This window comes from Gossypium raimondii, chromosome 9, assembly GCF_025698545.1.
Source record: "Gossypium raimondii isolate GPD5lz chromosome 9, ASM2569854v1, whole genome shotgun sequence".
NCBI classification, from domain to species: domain Eukaryota; kingdom Viridiplantae; phylum Streptophyta; class Magnoliopsida; order Malvales; family Malvaceae; genus Gossypium; species Gossypium raimondii.
In genome coordinates, this window is record NC_068573.1 from 42004341 (window position 1) to 42014033 (window position 9693).

Below are 9693 nucleotides of genomic sequence, written 5' to 3' on the forward strand. Positions count from 1 at the left end.
AAATGTTCAGAATTGCCAAAAATCCTTTCATAAGCAATTGTTATACGTGCGGAGGCCATCATCACTTATAAAAGGAGTTTTTGGCATTTTAACAATTCCAACTTTCTTAAACATTTTTCTAGAGCTCTCTGTCTATTTTGCTGTGTCTTACTTTCATTCCTACTTAGCCTGTTTCACTAGTTCTCTATCTTATTAATCATTTTCCTTTGTTGCACTTAATATTACAGGATTTGCTTAAGTCTATATGTCCACCGTCTCTGAGTACATTCCCCTTAATTTGATTGCAACACTTCTTCCCTCCCTCAAAGAACCACTTACACCCACAATTTTCAGTACCCACACAGTCACAAAGTTCCTACTTTCATAACCTAAAAACTTAATGTATCTGGGGTTTGTTTTTAATATGATTTAAGCACTTCCCATTGATATTACATCCAACAGTGAGTCATTTTAGGGGTTTTTAGTCTCGCCATCATGCTTTTAAGTCTCGTGATTGTTGATAATGTTTCAGCCATCGGCAGTGCAATTGATCTCTCAACCTAACTCCAGTGAGACACAGAAACCAACAAACAGTGCCCACCAAATACAAAATGTTGTACCAAGATATCCTCTAGTAGCCTCTAGCAAACTTCTTTTGGCGTTTCTGGGGATAGTTTAGTCGTTGTGGTGGTTGGCTTGCAGTTGATGGTCAATTAAGTTATGAGTAGGTGCGTATGGTTGCACGCTGAGAATTCATTTAAGAACTGAGATTAAAACCTTAGTTATGGTAGGATGAATTTTAATGTTCCAACTTCCAAGCAACCAGCAGGAGATAAAAACACAATTCAATTCTCAACTAGAACCAATAATTGGGAAACTTCAACACAATCAAGGGTAATACATTTGTATCAATTTTTTTGTTTTTTTGGGAATTAGTTTAGGAGAAAATTGAGTGTTCCTTTTAGTGCTATAAATCTAAATGCTAAAATATTGAACAGATCAGAGTGTCCCAATCAACTGAAAGCCTGTCTTATTGTCTACTCCATATACAACATGTTGAAGTGCATGTTCATACACATCAAAATCCTGACCCATAATTTGCACAAACAGACACAGAATAAATAAATTAATAAAAATACATAGCCACTAGTTATATAAAATCATGCAGATTGAGGGTTCCTTCTTTGAGTGACTTGAAAATAATGCCTTCCCTTGAATGTCAAGCCTTATGTTGACAGCATAAAAAAAAAAAAGTTTCCTTTCAATGAAAGGTGGGGACCATGGAAGTTCCACCATTGATTCATTTTCATGATGGTTGTAGAATGCAGATGGAGGAATTCTAATATATTAGCTATAAAATGTTATCTCAAATTCTTGTAGCTTGAAGACAAGTTATGAGGATAACATAGAACAAAAGAAAATGGGCCACAACAGTTGATTCTGAAATGGTTGAGACACAGCTTCGATTCTTGACTTTTTTTTCTTATTATTAAAACGGAGGCACCACAAGATCCACACGAAAGATTCAGCAACATGGAAGCAGTTTTTGTGAGAAAGGTAGATCAAAGGTGAAGAAAATTGTCCAATAATCAATTCTAAACCTACCCCTATACAATTTGTAGTGATTAGAACATTAAATGTGATGTTTAAAATGCAGTTGAATTTGATGGAGCTGATCCTAAAAACTCATATTATGTGATTTGGAGTGATAAATGTGAAAACCAAACCAAATAGGGCAAAGTTTGTGTCGTTTTTGGATGGAGCTAAAAAAAGGTCCATGAAATTGCAGGATTCAAGTGGAGTACAGAGAAGGAGATCCACATGGATGTGGAGATCTCTATATCAGATGGGTGATTGATAGGTGAGGTTAAAACAAGCCTGATATGATCAGTTGCAAATGGTGGATGTTGTTCCCTCCCCTCCCCCACCTGATAAGGCTGAACCCACACCCACATGGGTGCAGCCACCCCCATACCTCCTCCTCCTGACACTTCTATCTCTATCTCTATCTCTATCTCTATCTCTATCTCTTTCATGCGCTGAATCCATCCATGTTTTTCAGTTTCGTCGATTTTGTAGTCAAAATTTTTCAGCTCAGGTGATAATAATGCATGAATTAAGACTTTTGGTACTTTTTTTTTTCTTTTTGGCCCCATAATATATCAATTAACTAATTAGAGGTTCCTCACGTAAGTCTCACCCTTTGACTTGCAAATCAAAAACAACAGAAATCATTTGATACATTTAAGAGATAATATGCTAAAATTTAACTTTGTAAAATTTGTTGAAGGGTATCGGTTCTTTTAGGAGAATTCTCCAAAATATTGTCCGTCATACGGTTGATCTGATCCTTCAACAATTGAAGATATTATTCTCATGTTGGGATTTTATTTTCAATTTCCACAATTCATGGAGGAGGGGCACCTCAATTGATGGAGATAGGTACCTATAAGACTTGGAAAAGATGTTAATATAGGGTATGAGAATAATAATGAAGATACTTGAGCATGGGGCAAATCGAATCACCAACTAAGGCTTAAAGGCTTTAAGCATCAAACATGTTGCCATTAAGCCTTGATGGTTTGAGTCGCCTCCCTTTCTGAGTCTTGTAATCTTGCAGGTACTTGTCTCTACCAATTGAAATGTTTTCCCTTCGTAAACTGTACATGGTTCTCCGTGAAAGTCGAAAACAAAACCCTAACACGAGGATGATACCTTCAATTGTTGGGGGTCAAATTGACTACCTAATAGGTGACACTTTTAAAACTTCTCCCAAAAGAGCCGATTACCTCAACAAAATTAAATTTGATTTTAATAAAATCCAATTTTTTAATCAATCTACGTAAAGGAAAATAAAACTGTCTACAGAAGTAATTTAAAACCAAGGCATTTCCTTATTATGGAACCCAAAAAATAGTCATAACATCTGCTACATACATGATATAAATCATACTATATTAAACATATTTAATATTTTTATAAAATTATAATTAAATCCATATAGAATTTAAGTTTAATTTGAAATATTGAAAATATAATAAAATTGAAAGTGCAATATCAATAAAATTAAATACATGATGTGTTTTTTTATTTTAATTTAATAATGCATTTGCACGTGAATTATTTATCATATAATTATTATATTATTTTAAGATAAAATTTTATTAATTAATTTAATGTAATAATTTAAAGAATAATTATTTGATACATAAATAATAAAAATTTTAACTCCACAAACCATTTTAAAAATATATAAATTATTATAATTTAATATTTAAATATTTTACATAAAGCTTGAGACCAATTTAGTAATCATTTCATAATCATTATCCTATTCTAGTAGGTTTGAATAACTTAGCGGTGCAATGAATATAGCTAAATTCGCAATTATGGATTTCAAGTACTAGCCCAAAGAAATTATATTCTAAAAAATAAATTTTAGAGATATCTATTTTAATATTTAATTATTTATCTACTATATTCAAATAAAAACCGGAAGTTGGTATCTATATTTTCCTATATTTTCTATTAATAGTAAATTATCAATAGAATTCAATTATATAATTTTAAACTTAAAATAATGATAAACTTTGCATATCTATAAAAATTTATTAATAGCCGATCGAGTTTTAGTTTGATTGGTATAGACATTCTTATCAATACAGGAGGATGTGGATTCGAGTATACTAAAGCGCATTATACTCCTATTTATGATCTGAGAAGGGGCTATGAATAATTCTAAGAATTATGCTAAAAGATTAAATATAATCAAAACCTATAATAAAATTATTTTAAAAGTTAATAACTTATTAAATTTTGTCATTTTAATAATAAAACATATAATTATTGTGTTACCTATTATAGATGGTATTTTCATATGAATTGTTAAATATTATGTTTTCAATTATACTTTAAAATATTATAAATATGTCAACAAAAACTTTTTAAATTATTTTAATATATTAATATATCTTTAAATGTTTTATTAATTTAACTCTCTGACTTTAGAATAATTTAAAATATTGACTAAATTATGATTTGACATGTAAGTTGGAAAAATTTTATATGATGAGATTTGAAACAATGTAAAATTTTAAATTTAATACTCAATTAAAATTTTATTTCAATTTATTTTATACATTTATATTTAAATGTGTATAAGTTATTATTTTCATTAGTCAACTCGATACTAACTCACAATTGTTGACAAAACCATGATAAATAATTGTAGTGCACTTAGTATTGTTTGTATGATGATTTATGTGTTTATATTTCGTTTTACTCACAATTCAATATATATATTATTTTAATACATACATATTTCTTGTATTATTATGATTAATTAGTTTCAAATCACACATTCCATTATTTATTGTATGCTATTTTTAAACACACATTTATATTCTAAATCTAATATTTCCATCCACATACGCGTGTGATAAGATTTCTAGTATATTTAGTTCCCTTAATAAAAGTTTGTTAGATGTTGTAAAACCCCTAACCCGCCAGATTAGGGTTACGGAGTATTACAAGGCAAAGCAATCAATCTATGTGTCTAACCAATGTGGCCTCGTGGACACCACAATTCTATTATCAACCTCAATTCACTTGACACATCAACTAATTTGCATTCAAATTCATAAGTTCATATATAAAACTCATGCCAAACTTATCATTTCTTCTTAATCATTCACATTCACTCATACCATAATTCAAACACTTAATTTAGGTTTATATCACATGACCAAAACAACTTTATATGAACATATTCACACCAAAATTAAAGGAAAATTCACAACTAAGATTATACCAAGCTTAAAACATAACATTTGTTAAAAGCATCTAAACATATACAAAAACGCCTATTACATGCCATATAACCCAAAATAAACATATCAAAATCTACCAAAATGTATCTAGGTAATGTGATCTTCAAGTTGATCCGATCGTCTGACTCCACAAAATTTTATCTACAGGGAACATAAAAGAATATGAGTAAGCTTTACTAGAACTTTGTAACAGCCCGTTTTTAGTGAAATCGAAACATTGATTTTGGGACCACAAATCTGAGTCCTTAAGAAAAATTGTTTTAAAATTATTTTATGGTCTACCGTATGATAGAAATATCGTATGAAAATTTTATTAGGAAAATTTTACCGATTACATGTTTAATTGATAAAAGGACCAAATTGCATGAAATGCAAAAGTTGAGTTCTAGTAGCTATAAGTATCAAATAGCTATGGAATTCAAAATTGAAGGTCCTTATATGGAAAATAAACCATTAAGAGGGGTTAGTAGATAAGTATGATGATTCATCCATGGAAAATTAAATAAAGAAAATGACAAAATTGGAAAGATGAAAAATAATAAAATATCATCATTTATATCATCTTTCCCAAAATTAAATACATGGAAACCCTAGCTAAGAGAAGATAACTCAAGAAAGCTTACTTGGCTTAATTGGGTAAGTAATCTTGTCCCGTTTTTAGTAATTTTTATGTTTTCGATATCATAATAGCTTAATTTAGCTATCTCGGGATTCATTTGTAAAGTTATCAAAGTACTAGGGTTTTACCATGGATGAGTATGCATGAATTATGAAATTTTATTGTAGAAAATGAAAGTTTGTTGATAGATAAACAACTTTTGTAAAGTGAATTTTATGAAATTGTGATTTAGGGATTAAATTGTAAAGATGTAAAATTCATGGAAAAATTATAAATTTTATGAAATACATGGGTTGTTAATGTTACATGTAAAAATCGGTTAGGCTTGGAATAAAGATTAAATTGCATGAATTTCATTTTCCGAGCCTATGGACAAAATCAAAATTAATTAAAGTATAGGGGCAAAATAGTAATTTTGCCAAATATGTGAATTGAATTGAAATGAATATAAATTAATTTTAAATTCATTCGTATAGATCCAGATAGATGAAAAATGGAGTTAGATCGTGGAAAAGAAAAAGTGTCGGATTAGTAGATTTTTCGTACAGGAACAATTGTTGAGGTAAGTTCATGTAATTAAATTGTAAAATTATATGTTTGAATTGAATGTTATGTATATGTATTGTATAATTGACTTGTATGAAAACCGGTCACATATTCGATAATGGCTGGCAAGTATTAAGTCCCGTTTGAATAAATGAAATTCGATGGATACAGAGTTCCCAAATTGGTTGTGGTCTTGCATATGTTGCGGACACACCATAGCTCGAAAGAACATTCCATTATTAGCTCTCATGCGTATCCTGATATATGGCCCTCTTGATCTTCCCGTTATACAGCCCGAATAAGCTTCCCATTACATGGCTCACATGAGATTTAGTGCACCTCTGTATCAATTCCGTATATCTTAAGTGTTCTGTTTAGTCTAATGGGCCTTTACTAAAAAGGTAAACAATTTTCGTTACAAGTTAAAGGTTTACCTCTGATTAATGTTCGAAATATTGAATTAGTAAAATGAAGACATAAGTAAATTGAATATATTTGAGGAAGTATAAGAAAGACAATGACTAGTAAGTTAAATATGTAAAAATAAATTGTGAAAGAAATAGTGAGGGAATTATGAAAGTTTACACTAAATGGTGAAATATGATCATGTATTAAAAGAGTAATAATTTTTATAGGTTGATTTGAGGATTTAAGGACTAAATTGTGAAATAAGTAAAAAGGTTACAAATGAATATGATAATAAGTAATTGAAATGTAATATGATAAATAAACAAAGAAATGAGATATTGGGATTTAAGGAATTTAATAGAATTTGAATATCATGGGTACTTACTAAGTCTTCACCGACTTAACGCGTTTATTTTCAATGCGTAGGTACAGTGATTTTGAAGAGTCGTAGTTGAGGTCGTGGATATCCATCTCATCACATCTCTAAGTGACAAAAGGGTATGTTTCATAATTTGGAATAGAATGACATGTACTTAGGAAAATCAAGTGTGTTCCAAGTAGTAGGGACTAAAGTATAAGTTATGAAAACTTTACTTATTTTAGATTCTAAAGAAGAACTTTGTTGATATTTGCATTGATTATTAAAAATCTAAATGCATACATGCATAATTGATGGGATATGCGTTAAATAAGGTTGATTTGGGATTATTTCGAATTGGTTTTAAACTTTAAAATGGCTTAAAAAAATGCAGGGGGTCTTTAGCAATTTTTCCAAGCATTTTGTTTAAAAATTTACCCAAGGTATCAATACCTAGAGCTTGGTTTCGAAAAATTCCAAAACAGAATGCACTTTTGGTATCGATATTTAGGTTGGTATCGATAATGAAGGAAAAGTATTGATACTTAGGCCAAAGGTATCGATACTTTGCCCTGATTTTGTGCAAAAGTTATATTTTTAAACATTTCCAGACATAGAAAAATATCTGGTAATGTCCCTGAACATTGAGCATAATAATATTAGATTATTTTAGTGAAAACTTTATTTATTTTTATGTCCAAATTTATTAGTGATTAGCCAAAGTCACTTCGGCACCAAATTTAATATTCCTATATCAGGTTCCTTGGGTCGAACCAGGTATAGGGGTGTTACAGTTCAACAATTCAATAATAAGACATTTAACACAAGAAACATTGCCTGATGAACAATATATGGATATGAGTACACAGTTATCCATTTGAAACATGCCAAATGCTCAAACGAGCCAATCTAACCGATAACACACCCCGACACCAAGTGCCTAGCCCGTAGGCTAGTATCCCTCCTATAACACGCCTCGGCACCAAGTACCAAGCTCGAAGGCTTTACATCCACCCCGATAACATGCCATTATTACTATAAATATAATACGATAGTCCGCAACAAATGCTGGAGTTCGGTATATTCAGTGAACCGAAAATAAACAGGAATCATCATCTCATCTCAAACCAATTCCGAACAGCGCACACTATAACCTATTAACATGCCAGTCGTACTCTATTCTACGTTCATCTGGTTAAGGAGTTATTTTTGTAAAACACAAATCCAAACAATTTATTCCCCCAATTCATATTAAATTAACAGTAAAAGATTAATTTCAACATTCAACATCCAATACCTCATTCAATTTATATTGCAATTTATTTCAAAATAAATCGAACGAACTTACCAGGGCTAAACTGCAATAACGACAAAGATTCAGGGACTATTCAGCTACCTTCCCTTTTCTTCAATTATCTACTTGTTCTTGATATTTGATATGATTTATTTCAATTATTACCCTCAATTTCATATACCATTCAATTTAATAAACATAACTTTCTATTTACAACTTTTTCACATTAGCCCCAAAATTTCACATTTTATTCAATTTGGTTCCTAAGACCAAAACATGATTATTTCTACAATTAAACTTTATACCCATTATAAAAAATATAAATATCCCAAATCAGCTCTCACATGCTAAAATTTCACAAGAAAATCATGTCTAATTTAATTCATTTTCAATTAAACCCTTAAACTTGAAAATTATACAAAATCACTTAACAAAATATTTCTATTAAACATCAAACATCATATTCTACCAATTAACATCCAAATCATTTAAAATCACCAATGGTATATTTTCTGTACTTTTCTAATTTCACAAATTAGTCATTGTACTATCTAGATTAAGTTACAACGATCTCAAAAATATAAAATTATCAAAATCGGGCAAGAATTTACATGCCATGCAATTATATTTTAGTCAAGCCAAAACCAAGCAACTTCAATGGTGTTTCTATTCTAATTTTAGGTGGAGAATTCCACTAAGGAATATGATACTATTCTTACATATATTAAATTTAAGTTTTATTTAATAAATTACTTATTTACCCTTTAATAAAACATGCAAATTTAACAAACATCTAGCCCTTAGCCGTCCACTACAATTAGAATAGGTATAATTATCATTTAAAGCCACAACTTCAAAGTTTAATAGCTATTTATCACTTTTAACTAGTAAATATTAACTTTCGTAACTCTTACGATTTAGTCCTTTTTTTGCTTAATTGACTATCTAAACATTAAAATTACAAGACCAAAATTTAATACGACACTAATAACCTCGTAAATATTAAATAATAATTAATATTTACGGGCCGACATGTCGGAATTTGTGATCTCAAAACTACTGTTCCGACACCACTAAAAAAGAGATTGTTACATATGTTTTATTGTCATGTAATTTAATCATTAGTGGATAACTATTGAATAATCAAATTCTTACTGTGATTAACTTTAGTGTCTAAATTAATCATTCTGGTAGATGGATGGTCAAATCAAATATCTTAAACAGTGGAGTGACCCTCCCTAACCCATAAATAAGAGGATAATGTGCTTCAGTACACTCGAATCCACGTCCTCTTACATTTACAACAATACCCATATTAATCGAGCTAAGACTCAATCGGTCAAAACCTTTGCAACTGTAGAAACATACAATTTAATAATCTATAATTGTAAAATTTAAAATTTATGCTAAGAAAATGATGAGATTTGTAAAAAAATTTATTCTTATTTATAGCTTATTCAAGTTTTGAAATTTTATGATTATTGTATTGCCTATCATAATTTATTACTTTATTATGAATTAATTATTATCTCAATTTTATTACAATATTATTAATATGTCACTACAATCTTTTTAATTATTTATTAATAACTTATTTACGTAATAATTTTATTAAATTTAAAGTTATTAGTTTAGAACTATTTAACACAATGAAAATTTT